This window comes from Dipodomys merriami, unplaced genomic scaffold, assembly GCF_024711535.1.
Source record: "Dipodomys merriami isolate MVZ:Mamm:240054 unplaced genomic scaffold, mDipMer1.0.p SCAF_470, whole genome shotgun sequence".
Lineage (NCBI taxonomy): Eukaryota > Metazoa > Chordata > Mammalia > Rodentia > Heteromyidae > Dipodomys > Dipodomys merriami.
The window spans coordinates 376498-390535 of record NW_027206036.1 but is presented as its reverse complement, the minus strand read 5'-3'; the positions used below and the strand labels follow the sequence as shown (position 1 = coordinate 390535).

The following is a 14038-nucleotide window of genomic DNA, read 5'->3' as shown; positions in this document are numbered from 1 at the left end:
ACACACATATGTTGCCAATTCCGATTTTCTAGTGGTTCATTGGAGATAAGAGTCTCACAAACTTTTCCTGCCCAGGCTGGATTAGAACCAGGATACTTCAGAACTCAGCCTTTTGGATTAGCTGGGATGACAGGCATGAAAGGCATGTTGCCTCCCACTGGGCTGTTTCCATTCATTGGCCCCCAATTTCCTCCCTGTGCCCAGCAGCACCAGGAAGAGCAAATTGGTTCCCCACACTCCTGTAGCAGTGACATTGGCAAGGTAGATGGACATTAATCTTTTTGCCAGCCCTCCACTGTTCAGGTGTTTACAGTGACACTTTGAGCAAGGACCTGGACAGTTAATCATCTGTGTTCTCAACACTGCCTCAGTGATCAAGTGATAGTGGAACTGAGTTGTTTTTCTTTGTTGGTTGTTGTTTTTATTTTATTTTTATTTAATTTAATTAATTTTTATTTATATTATTACTTTAATTTAATTAATTTTTATTTATTTATTTATTATTTTATATATTACTTTTATTTATATCGTGGTTCTAGTCCTAGGGCTTAATCTAGTGGTTTGAGCTTTGTTGTTGTTGTTGTTAAAGGCTAGTCTTATGCCACTTGAGCCACAGCTCTAGTTTTGGCTTTTTTTTGGTGACTCATTGGAGATAGAGTCTCATGGTCACTCCTGCCCCAGGTTAGCTTTGAACCATGATCCTTATATCTCAATCATCTGAGTCACTATGTGAATGCCGTGAGCCCCCTGTAATCCCTGTCCAGCTGAGATTTCCTATATGGACTCCATACTCTATAGTTTCCTTTTATCCCCATCTGCATGACCATCCACGTTTTCTGTGTTCTTGCCCTGTCCTCACAAAAGGAGAGGACCAAATGATTTGAACTTCACTTAACCATGTTAGCTCTGTAGCAGCTGAAAAAATAAATCAATCAAAACTAGAAATCACATCTTTATAATTCATTCAGCCAGATGCTCAATATGATGCTCTCCCTGAGTATAATGGACACCTCAGTATCAAACTGAAATGTTTGGTCAGAGATCAAGATATCATGGGGATTGACAACATATTTGAGGGGCTCATTGGTGTACACCTGCCGGGAAATTTACATTACGGTTCACTCTGTTGAGAACATGTTAGGCGAGTTCAACATGGAAATGAGCCCACTTCCCCCAGGAAAGGACTAAATCTGCTTCAGTCAAATTAAATGAGAATTTGCCATGTGGGTCCCTAGCTGACAGCCCAATTATTCCTGCATGGGTGGCCCAGGCTATTTCACAGGGAGCTATGGGAATGGGATGGACTAAATGTGTGACAGAGACAGGTGTTTCCAAAGTGACGTTTCTGCTATACAGAAAAACATTCTGACTCCTCCACTCAACAGTACAGGGCTAAGGTGATCAACCATGGGCTACTCTGCCCTATCCCAGTCCAGCCCCCATTCTTCCCCTGGCCCAGGTGGGTAGGTGTCCTCCCCCACACTTATACCCACCTGCCACCAGGATCATGTGTGTTATCTGTCCTTCATTGTCCACATTCACGTTGTAGAAGATGTTGTTGCCTTTGCTTTGCTTCACAAGCTCGAAGGTGTTCGTACCAGAGTCTACTATGGAAGAGAAAGAACCCAGGGTGAGTCCACTTGAGTTCCCTCACCTCATTTCACTTTTCCCTAGTCCTGTGTGGAATAGACTGTTCTCTTCTCTCCTTCTGGATTAAGCTGGTGGTCAATAATCAGTAACTTTGAACCTAATCAATCCATCTCATGCACTCCTTTGAAGTTCAAATATCTTGATTTCTTGGGGTGGAGATGGGCCCCATAGATAAATTTCTGAATTCTCCATGCTCGCCAAAACACCATTCAAGGCTGAATCTTCCTGAATCTGTCCTCCCACATGTCACAGGTTAAACTGATAAAAATTCAGTAGGTGCAGGTATGCTCTCCTTCTATTGACATTCTGACTTTTATATCAGAGATTCAGTAAATTGGAGCACTTTTCCTTCGATCATTTGTCTATCAGACCTCTAATAGACTTTATTATGATGTATATTTTAATTAAAATTAATTAATTAAAACAAAGCAATTTTATGAACACAGTGAGTCTCGATCAATGTTGAACATATGGACATCAAATCACATTTTTCCAATGAGATGTAATAATACCTGACCAACTAGTTAAAGCAATTGTTGAACATATCCCCCCCCCCCCGAATTTAATTCATGGACATTTCCTTACAATGCTAATTCATCCATCTCCTCCCCCTCTCACTCTGTTGAAAGGGAATTGATTTGCACCAACACACAAACAAAAGAAAAACCTATTACAATGAATAAATATATGTGCTGATAACTTAAGAGTCAGGAGCTGGGGCTGATCACATCTGTATCACCTGTTTATATAGTTTTCAGATTTTTTTTTAAATACGCATGCAGCATGATTTAAAAAATTGTGTCCCACTGCCAAAGCTATCCACACCCCCTGCCCACACATACACCCAAATGTGGAGACATCTATCAAGATCTGATGTATTTGCCGCTCTCATAAATGGTGACTCCCATGTGTAACCACTCAGAGGCCATTTTTGAAAATGAATAATAAAATAATAAATAATAAAATAGAATGGTTAAAAATATTTAACAATAAATATAATAATAAAATAAACAATAAAATAATAAAATTTTCTAGGAAGAACTGAGCACCTTGGATGTCGATTGTATTTTCTTAATTCTGATAATGTCCGACTCTTGGATGTTTCTAGAATTCAAAGCTATTGATGTAACACCTGAAGTGACCTCCATGAATCTCCCAACCATGTGCACACCCCTGCTTTGAGTCCAGTTTTCTGTCTATACCGCGTTGTACTCACACTCTCCTACATAGACCCCATCCTCCCTCAGCTCACCCACAACAGTGTATTTTTGTCACTCCCCAGTTTGCCTGTAAGATAACAAGAAAACAACAACAGAACAACAACCAAGTCTTTATTTCCTATCCACAAATCCCAGCTACTTCTTCCAGACCTTTCGAGTAGCCAAGGAGGACATCAACCGGGGGAAATGCTTTGAATAACTTATGGTACTTGTTCTGATTCTTTTCATCACCATTCTTTGTCATTTTTGTGCAAGTCTTGTGGTTTGAACTCAGAACCAGAGAGCTCATCCTCAGGTCTTGTGTTTTGCTCAAGGCTGGTGGTGTAGCACTCGAACCACAGCTCTACATTCTGGTTTTTGATAGTTATGTTCCTAATGGATATGCTTGCCTGGGCTGGTTTCAGACCTCACTCTCTGAGATTCCACCTCCTGAGCATCTGGGATTACAGGCATGAGCCACCAGGGCTTTGGCTGTTAGTTGCATAGTTTTGTGCTAGTGTCAAGGGAAGAGGATTCTTCTAGAATGCTCTTCCAGACAGTGTGGTCTCCACAGAGCTCATACTATCCATTCATGGATTGAAACCAGCAATGATGTCATTATCTAAATATGTCCCTGTCTGCATGCAGGATCAAATGTCCCAGATATGTGAGAAGCCACAGGCTCTGTCAATCAATTCTGGAGAGGTATGGAGGCAGGGAATGAGAGAGAAGGTTTTGCCTACTTGTTATAAAAGTCCACGGTCATGGGTTTACCACCTTCAGGAGCCTTAATATGTCAGAGCAGGCCTCTCAAGGGTCTGCCCTCCTGGATCTTCTCTGGCTTGTCCACAAAGATGGCTAGGGTGTGCCACTTGCCAATCACGTAAATGACCCATGTCCCAAAGGCAAAAGGCCAGCACTCTCCTGATTCCCCTCAGTTCCCTTTATCCAGCACCAAAGAAGCCATTCCTGACTGGGCAAGAGAAGAAAATGAGGCCAGGCCTTGCCAATTTGTGTGGAGTCTCCCACACTGTGACACCAGGACCGAGAGAGACATGCTTGGGAACCATTGCATGTGGAGAGTGAGTTAGGGATTCCATGTAGGCACGACATGTGATCCAGTCTAATAACGATACTGTTGCCTTAGCTTTTGGATTGAAGAGGACACCTTTGTCACACGACAGGGAGTTGAAAGGTGCAAAGGCATTTTCCTGATTATGAAGACACATTGAATCCACATGTTATCAAACAGAATCTCTCTCTCTTACACACAAATGCACATACACACACAAAACTGGCACATTTTACACACACACACACACACACACACACACACACACACACACACACGCAAACACACACACGGGCCATGCAAGATGAACATGCCCATTCAGGGATCCCTCTGATGGCTGGACCTGAGATCTTTGGCCTGCACAGGCCTCACCAAACAGCAGGGTAAGTGCAGAGCCTTCATCATGTTGATGCTGGTTGTCCTTGTCCTACAGAAGCTCAGAGCAGGACAGGTGTGGTAGAGAGAATATGAATAGATTCCCTCCTTTTATACCATTGATCCACAGGCCTGATTCATAATGACCATTTGTCCTCCTGAAATTGTTCTCTGACTGTCCCTCGCTGGCAGAAAGGGGGTGGATGGGCAGTGACTGGGATTCTCAGACTAATTGGATTAGCTTAGAGGAAAATAAAGTGGATCCCAGTGACCTTCAAGGTGGTTTAAGGAGAACAATGGGAGGCAGGGGTTGCAAGGACAGGCATGGCTCTTCCTCCTCCTTCTGTCCTAGTTAGGTCAGGAGATTGGTTATCTACATCCATGGGTCTCTACTTCTACCTTGCAAGGGCAGGGGGGCGGGGAAAGGAGGGTGTAGCTTGTCTCTATGACCTTGGTGGAACCCAAAGAACATTGCTCTGCAATCCAAGATAGCAGCCTCCCCCTTCAATCCAATCATGGGATGACATCCAATCATCAACAAATCATGTATAACATAAATTGCAGGCCTACCATGCTTCTCTCAGATTACATTTCTTGCTGAAGAAAGAAAAGCACAGGAAAAAGGCACAAATGGCAATTCTTAACCTGATTCAGGAATATGGTCCTATTGATTTGTTCTTCCCATGCTATTCATTCATCCAGTATGGTTGTTCATGTGGAGCAGAAGGAAACCAGGAGAAAACACTCTCAGAAAAGACAGAAAGTTGCATGTCATGGCTACACAATGGATCTGGACAGATTTCTGTATGAATTCGGTGGTCTGATTTCTCCATCTTGACTGATCAGAAGTTTTTTGTTTTTTTATTTTTATTTTTGCATCAAATTTCTTCATGCAATAGATGGGTGCAACACAAACATATTTCTGGTGGCCCAAGGCCCATTTATCTCAATATTTTTTACCTTCTCACAGTCCCTGATATCTAAAGAAAATAGTTGTACCACCAATTGACAAAAGTATTTATCTTTTTTTGACAGTCCTGGGGCTTGAACTCAGAGCCTTGAGCTTCTTTTGCTCAAGGCTTTACCAATTCAGTCACAGCACCACTTCTGACTTTTTCTGTGAATGTTGTATACTGAGAAATCAAACCCAGGGCGTCATGCATGCTAGGCCAGCATTCTACCACTAAGCCAGTTTCCTAGCCGCTCCATTTATCATTTATAGATATTTTTTAAATATCAGTCAGTCCCACTGGAGGTCTGGTAGCCTGGAGATAAAATATATTTGAGGGGATGGGAAGGTGGCTCAGTGTTACAGCACTTGCCTTGCATGCATGAGGCCCTGGATTCCATTCCTCAGCACCACATAAGCAAAAGGAAAAAACCTGGAAGTGGTGCTGTGGCTCAAGTGTTAGAGCGCTAGCCTTGAGCTAAAGAGCTGAGGGACAGTGTCCAAGCCCAGTGTTCAGGCCCCACGACCGGACCCAAAAAACAAACAAACAAAAAAAAGTATTTGATGTTCATAAGCTTCTCAGAAACAGAAACATGGACATTTTTTCAAAATGTTCATGAGATAATGACTTTGTTCTGAGGTTAGTCCTATGCTTGTTTTTCAGATGCTTTGGTTCTGAACACAAAAATAATTCATCTTTCACCCAGTGCAAATCTAGCTTTGCTATTCGCACTGAATAAATCATTTTCCTTTCTTTTTGATGGATGCCTAAAGTGTTCCAGATACACTAAAGACACCTGGTGTCTTTGGGACACCTTTGTTACACCTGGAAAAGGCAGCATCTTTTGAAGTCAAGATAAGGTCAGTGTCAGCCTTGAACTACTTCCTTCTTCCTTCTTGCTTAATCCTATTTTCTGATTGACCCTTCCATGAAAATTCCCTGTGTTCTTGTTGGAATAAAGGTTTTATATATATATATATATATATATATATATATATATAAACTTTACATATTTATTTACATATAACGATATATAACTAAATGTAAATATATATGTATCTACACTAACTATTGCATTTCCCAATGGCTTGCGGTCATCTAACATGTTGTTCAGTACTTTTTTATGCACCAACACAATTAATGCAAGCAGAGAAGAGCACCCTAGTTTCAAATCCTGTAAGGGTGAGACACAAATCCTACCAACTCTCTTACCCTAGGATTGTGGTAAAGTCATCAAGACTCACAAAGGAGTTCCTTATTTCATATTGCTTTATTTTTTATGTATTTCTACATATTTATGATCATAAAGTAGTTGCACAAAGGATGCATTATTTTTATAAAAGCAGTTTTTGAATAGAATACATTTTTATCAATGTTACCCTTCGAACATTCTCACCCCTCCCTCCTCTACCCACCCAGATGCTTTATTATATATATATATATATATATATATATATATATATATATATATAGGATTCTTGTCTGTTTTTTGTTTTTCTTTTTGGCATTTCTTCATGTCTTTTATTGCCATTTCTAGTTCTTTATTAGACATCTGCTTTCAAATGATTTTCTGGGTTACAATAGAGTACAAACATTAGCTCAAGTAGGACTTATGGAAAATAAGCTACACAATATAGACCCAAATTATGCTCCGCAGTATAAGTTCAGATCCTCAGTGACCTCTTCGTTTAGGATGAAGTCTTTTGCAAATGCTGTCCTAAAGGTAGTGGTCGTGGTATTACTTAATTACTCTTTCTCATCGCAGGCAGAACTAACACACTCTTCACTAAGAAACTGTTCTCATTCAGAATGTATTTCATGTCTACATGTAGATTTTCAGTACATTCTCCGACCTTTGAAATCCACACCATGGAAAATTTCAGTGTATAGTCCAACTTTTGATGTCTATCCAGCAACAGGATTAGAATCTCACATGGAAGGGATTTCAGTTTAATATTTCTTTCCCTGGCTTTCCTCTGTGTGAATTTCATCCCAACTTTCTCCAATGGAGTCCTTCCAGAAAAATCTTCTTAGGATCAGTCTAATTGTTATCTGACCTTAGGTAGACCTTGTTAAGTGGCCATTAGGACAAATGACCAAGTACTGTCTCTCTTGGGCCTTGTTTCCTATTGATTTCTGAAGGATGTCACGTAACACTCACCTGTCAACCTCAACTTGACACCAGTCAGTGTATTTGTGAGCAAAATACAAATAAACAGCCAGATTTCAGCATCTTTTATTACAAATGTTACATTACTACTGTATCACATAAGCAAATATTACATTATTTATTGACCTTATTATGTATGTCAATGCTTTTGCTGATCAGACTTTCTCAGATTTAGAAAGGACTGAAGAGATGATCTCTGGAAGTATGCTCATTTGCATTTGAGATTGTCCTCTGTGCAATTACAGATCTTCTTGTTTGTGTTGAGAAAATGATGTACTTTTCGAGCCATGCAGGGAATGCATTGGTGTTCTGGTGTAGTATACCCCATATAATACAGAGTGTGCATGGATTATTTGATGTGCTGGGTGGCATGCAAGTCAACGCACACATGTATTATGGAAGTACTGTAGATTCAAGGCTTATAGTAAAGAGTGTAATTCCTTAGAAAGAATAAAAATTCAACCAAGTAAACAAATGGAAGTGGGGACTTGAAATAGGTGTGGTGGGGTCAAGTGAAGTTAAGTTAGAGGAATGAAGATAAGTGTGAGAACTCAGTGTGTATCCTATGAAATAAAGAAGAGGCCTCCCAATGTCCTCTTCCGTTGACAGAGTCGAAGCCTAGCACCTGCATTGTGGGTTGAGGGCTATTTGTAGTGGGACATGGAGGAAGTCTTCCCATGTTGAAGGCTCCTGGTATTCCTAAGGCCTCATTTTGATGAGGCTACAGTCTCAATTTCCCCAAATATTCACTAAGTTGGGTGTGTAGGTTCAATTCCTCTGACATTCCTCACCAGGAAGGGCAAAACTTTCTGCCTATAGACAACAGAAAGACACCAAACTTTCAAGACACAGGCCGACTTCTTAAAAATGTCATTTTCCTATGTAATAGTAGCAACCATTCCTATTTTCTCTTTCTCTTTTGCCCATCTTGAAGGGAATAGAAGCTGCTGAAGGACAAACTCAGCTCTAGCAGGAAATGTCTATTGAGACTTGACCCCCCCATGCCCGACCATTAATAACCCCAAACTGGAAGATGGAGCTGTATGGCTCAGGTGATTGAAGGCCAGTCTGGAACCAAACAAAAAATTCATGGACAGCACCCCCAGGCCCTGAGTTCTAATCCCACACATGTCATTTACAAACAACAACAATAAAAAAAACAAACCAAGTCACCCCAAATACTCTAGTCCATACGAGGATCACAGTTTTTCTTGAAGGAATCCAAGTGAATATTGGCTGTCTGTCTGTGTCATTTCCTCCATCAGAAAATTATTCCCTCTCTCCCTCCCCCTCTCTCTCTCCCTCTCTCCCTCTCTTCCTCTCCCTCTCCCTCCCCCCCCTCTCTCTCTCTCATTGTCTTCCAATTCTGCACATTAGTTCATCATGATGTGTGTCCAGGGAGGAAGTTCGAGTCTGGACTTCAATCACCTGGGGCAGCCTATGGACAATCTTTGAAAACTGACCCCTGAAGGGGGGATCACAGACTGAAATCACACAGCTGGGGAGGATGTACAGGAATTTTCCCCAGGAGGGACACAACGTTCTCCATTGCTAAGTAGGAAGCACTGTAGCCTTAGCAGAGATCACCAGCCCCAAACCAGTAAAGAAACACCTGTCACCATCAATCATTGAGTAGGCAAAGAATCTCAGGCTCTGAGGTAACTTCCTAAGCATCTGAGGTGACTTCCTAAGCATCAGAGGTGATTTCTTATTCCTCTGAGATCATTTTCCCTTCTGCTGAGGTCACTTCCTCTTCTTCTGAGCTCACTTCCTCTTCCTCTTAGTGTGCTTCCTTTTCCTCAGAGCTCACTTCCTATTTCTCTGAATGTACTACCTCATCCTCTGAGGTCACTTCCTAAGCATTTGAAGAGCTTCCTCTTCTGCCTCATCATGCCTCCTGCAGACAATGATGGGTCCCCCACAGGTCCCACAGTCACTTTCTCCCTCTGAGGCCACTTCCTCTTCTTCTGAGGCCATTTCCTCTTCCTTTTCCTCAGAGGCCACTTCCTCTTCCTCTGCAGTCACTTCCTAACCATCTGGGGAACTTCCTCCTCTGCCCCATCATGCCTCCTTCAGACTGACCAGCCCCCCCGGGGCTTCACTCACTTCTTCCTCTGAGCTCACTTCCTGTGCCTCTAAGACCACTGTCTCTTCCTCTGAAGTCACTTCCTCACCCACTGAGCTCACTTCTTCCTCTGAACTCACTTCCTCCTCTGCCCCATCACCTTTCACTCAGACTATGACAAGTTCTCCACCCCCAAGACCCTGAGGTCAGTTCTGAGTGCTCTCCACCCACACACCCCCTTGCTCACCTCTACTATTTCCTCTCTCTCTGCCCTGTGCTCACTGTACACACCTTCATCTGGCCCAGACCAGAAGTTTGGTTCTAAACCCTCTTCTGCCTGGACCTGGTGGAAGTTTCCCCGCTCTCTCTCCCAACCCTTCCAGCGCCTTTATTGGTTTCTTGTGCCACCACTCGCATGACCAGAGTTAAAATCTCTACCACTGATGTCGAGTGAGCCTGAGTTCTTGGGGACCCATGTTGAATTACGGCTAATATTTTTGGGGTGGGCATCCCTGTGAGTCTGGGGATGGACCCAGGAAAAGCACACACTGTGATTTCCTCCTGTTTCATGGGCTAATAAGAAATAATTCTTACTCCATCCCCACCTTGGACTGGACAACGAATGGACCAAAGGGTGTAGTTTGAGTCTAACCCAATCCTCTGCATTCCTAGGTTCTGATGGTTGGGCAAGGAGAGAAATCAGGCTTTGAACCACGATCCTCCAGATTTCAGCCTCCTGAGTAGCTAGGATGGCAGGTGTGAGCCTGGAGTTATTCTGAATAATAATAATAATAATAATAATAATAATAATAATAATAATAATAATAATAATAACTACTCTAGGGTTCTTTTCTAGAATTCAGTTTGTCCAATCATTCCATTGGAATGGGCTGGGCAGGGGACATTGAGTCAATCATCCATGTAAGAATGATATGTTTAGGATGTGGTTTACTGGATCACTAGGTTAAGTATTATGGGAGCACAAATTTCAGGAGAAGGGGCGGAGGAGGATGAGGAGGAGGAAGTAGCAAAGCTGGAAGTCAAGATAGATGACCTCGTAGGAGAGGAAAAAAAAAAGCAAAAAACAAAAAACTTCTGGAAAGCAAGGATTGTTCAACTTCCCAGAGGACTATTCTGCTGGAATGGGGTGTGTGGGGGTGGGAAGCAGATTCCTGGACAAGTTTCTGCCTGTGAAGGGAAGTCTACCTGTGAGGAAGGAAGTGAGCAGAGAAGAAAGAAATCCCACTGCTTCCTGTCCCACATCATTCTGTCTTTCTTCTTCCCCAAGTGACCCACCCCCCCAAAAAAAACACTCATTTTGGACACGTGAATTATGACCACAGCCTCCTTCGAGAGCGAATTTTTAATTCCAACCTGGAACATTATACACCCAGAATAAAGGGCTTCCACGAACAGGCTGGGTCCTTATTCCTGGGGACAATAATCTGTAGGGAGAAATTTAAAAAAAAAAAAAAGAAAAACAGGACGAGGGAGAAGAAATTAAACAAAAAAAATTACAGGATTATGGAAAGAGGTTTGATTGGACCAAGGCCAGGGCTCTTAGGGGAAGGATTTCAATTTCAGGATTTGGGGGTATTCTGGAGGGAAGAGGATCCTGGAAACTCGCCTGTTTCCAGGATGTGTTGGAAGCTGGAAACCAGAGGTTCCTCTCGGGCGAGCTTCTCCTCAGTCAGACTCTGTCCCTTTTCTTTTTTTTTTTCTTTTTTTTTTAATTTAATTTTATTTGTGAACATAGTGTACAGAGGGGTTACAATTACATGGGCAGGATAATGCGTACATTTCTTACCAAGCATTGCAGCCTCCTCCTTTTGTTTACCCTTCACGTCCCTTCCCAGCCCCCCCCTCCTCCCCAATCCCAATCCTTCTCCTTCCCCCCCACTCCCCCCCCCTGCACCGATGTTGTAAAGCTCGTTTTGGACATGACAAGGAAATCAGGAAGATGCATAATTCAATGCAGCCTAGACAAGTATGGTTACTCAGGAGGAGGCTGAGATCTGATAGGATCACCAGCCTTAGGGCAAGGAGAGTCCTTGAGATTATGATCGCTCATGAAACTACCAACAAACCAGAAGTTGTGCTATATTTAAGGCTCAATGTGGTAGTGTCCAGGCTAGAGCTGAAGAACCTCAGGTACAGTAATCCATGGCCCTGAGTTCAAAACACACTATGGCCCTGGGCTTTTTGTGCTCAAGATTAGCATTCTACCATTTTTACTCTGGGTCCTGGGCACTGTCCCCTAGCTTCTTCAGATCCAGGCTGGTGCTCAGTACCACACTGAACCACAAATATGGCAGGACTTCCAGTTTGCCCATGATCCTCTAGATGTCAGCCTCCTCCTGAGTAGCTGGAATGACAGGCATGAGCCACAGGTGACTGGCTCTCATTACTTCTCTTATTAACTGTAACTCCCCTGTTCAATGCATTTACAATGAAAATTTAAAACAACAAAACAAAACATTACCCTAGGGCACAAAATGTGGTACAGTGCTTTCCTAGCATGCATGAAGCCCTGCGTTCAATTCCTCATTATAACACATACACACACACACACACACACACAGAAGCCAGGAGTGGTGCTGTGGCTAAAGTGGTAGAATGCCCAGCCTTGAGCAAAAAAGAAGCTCTGGGACAGCGCGCTAAGGGTCCTGAGTTCAAACCCCAGGACTGTTGTCATGTTGGAGACCATTCTATTTCAGAATGTTCAATGACTGTTTATCTGCAAGAAAATTTGCATTTGTCTTCACCGCTTGGATCACTCATTAGGAGAGCTCAAAAGGGAGATGTAGTCAATCCACCGACAGGGAATAGGCTTTGCTTCGTCTGCTGAGTTTAGGTGGGATGATCATTTCCAGGGTGGGTAGCTAGGTGACACAAACCCATGATGGCTGAGTGTGTGTGTGTGTGTGCATGTGTGTGTATGACACACAGGTCCCTATCTGGTGTGTTATACAAATCAATGTGCACGTGACAGAGTCAGAACTTTTGCAGGAGAAACATGGATTTCTGTTGGGGGACGGTCCCTGAGAAATCCATTCTGATTCCTCTACTTCCACAATAAAGGTTGAGCTCACGGGCCACTGGGATCATGTGTGTGGTCTGTCCTCTTTATCCACGTTCTGGTTGTAAAAGACCATGGTGCCTCTGCCTTGCTCCACCACCTAGAAATAGTTCTTCCTAAAGTCTTCAATGGGTGAGGGGTGGCTGGGAGGGATGGATCAGGATCAGCTCAGGTCCCCCTTCCTAGTCTGGTTGGACTAGAACTTACAGATGCCCATGTTCATTGCTCGCTACTGTGACATGCTAAATATGGACATCTCTTGTGATGGATGTCATGAGATTGCTCCCCTAGCACTGCTACCGGTGTCTTTAATGCAGTGACATGGATCTCTGCAAAACTTGCTTCCTAGGTAAACTTCATAGACTTGAGTATGCCATACTCAATAGTAATAATTGTTATTATTTTATGTGATCTTGCCACTTAAAAACTTCACATTGGGGCTGGGAATGTGGCTTAAGGATAGAGTGCTTGCCTCTCATGCATGAAGCCCTGGATTCGATTCCTCAGAAAAACAGAAAAAGCTGGAAGTGGTGCTGTGGCTCAAGTTGTAGAAGGCTATCTTTGAGCACAGAGAGGCTCAGGGAGAGTGCCCAGGCCCAGAGTTCAAACCCCACGACATATATATATATATATATATATATATATATATATATATATATATATATATATATATACACACACACACACACACACTTACATTACACTGTATGGTACTTGCATTCAGCAATACCTCCTGCTGATGTGTTCAAAGGACAGTGCAATAGAAACTCAATATCTGGCATCGTTGGTTTTCTTGGCTTTGTCCATGGTAAACCTGGTATTTCTATTGATACAATATATGCAGTTTCACAATTCATATTGATAATACTTAGGATAACTGATCTTTTCAGCAAATGCTTTTCTTTCTCTAGGCAGGCATTCAGCAGTTGAATCAAGCTGTTGGACTTAAAAAGTGATCCCAAAATTTGCTTGCAAAATGACATTTCAAAGATTTTAGGTGTGTCATCAGTAATTCTGTAATAGTGCTAAAAGAAGCCCTAATAAAAGATTTGTGGCAGGGCTGATCAGAGTTTCTGCTTTTGGTTGGCCATTTGAACATAGCAACTAGATTTTGGCCTCCCGAGCAGAGGTATGGCTGGCTTGAAAATTGTTTGCTTCAAAAAGGGCTCCCTTAGATTTCAAGAGAAATCTTGAGCATCAGTTTGATGGGCAGTGAAGGAATTACAACATGTAAAAATGATTAAATAAAATTTATTGACTTCAAATAAAAAATATACATACACACATATATGTATGTGTATATATGTATGTATGTATGAATATATGTAAACTTTAAAAAATTTTTAGGGGGAAGATGGCGGAGGAGAAGCTGGAATCTGAACAAGCTCTTGCATAGAAAGCAGTTTTAGAGTTCCAGTGAACAGTCCTAAGCCAGAGAATCACACCAAGTGTGCCATCACAGGACAGAGAGTTAGGCA

General features: G+C 42.3%; 1 non-coding gene across 1 annotated transcript; it reads left to right on the top strand.

Annotated features, from left to right (window-relative positions):
* The first annotated feature begins 13259 nt into the window (after positions 1–13259).
* On the top strand, positions 13260–13397 carry LOC138808726 (small nucleolar RNA SNORA8). Its single transcript, XR_011366594.1, has one exon. It is a non-coding gene; the product is annotated as a small nucleolar RNA SNORA8 (small nucleolar RNA).
* The last annotated feature ends 641 nt before the right edge of the window (positions 13398–14038 follow it).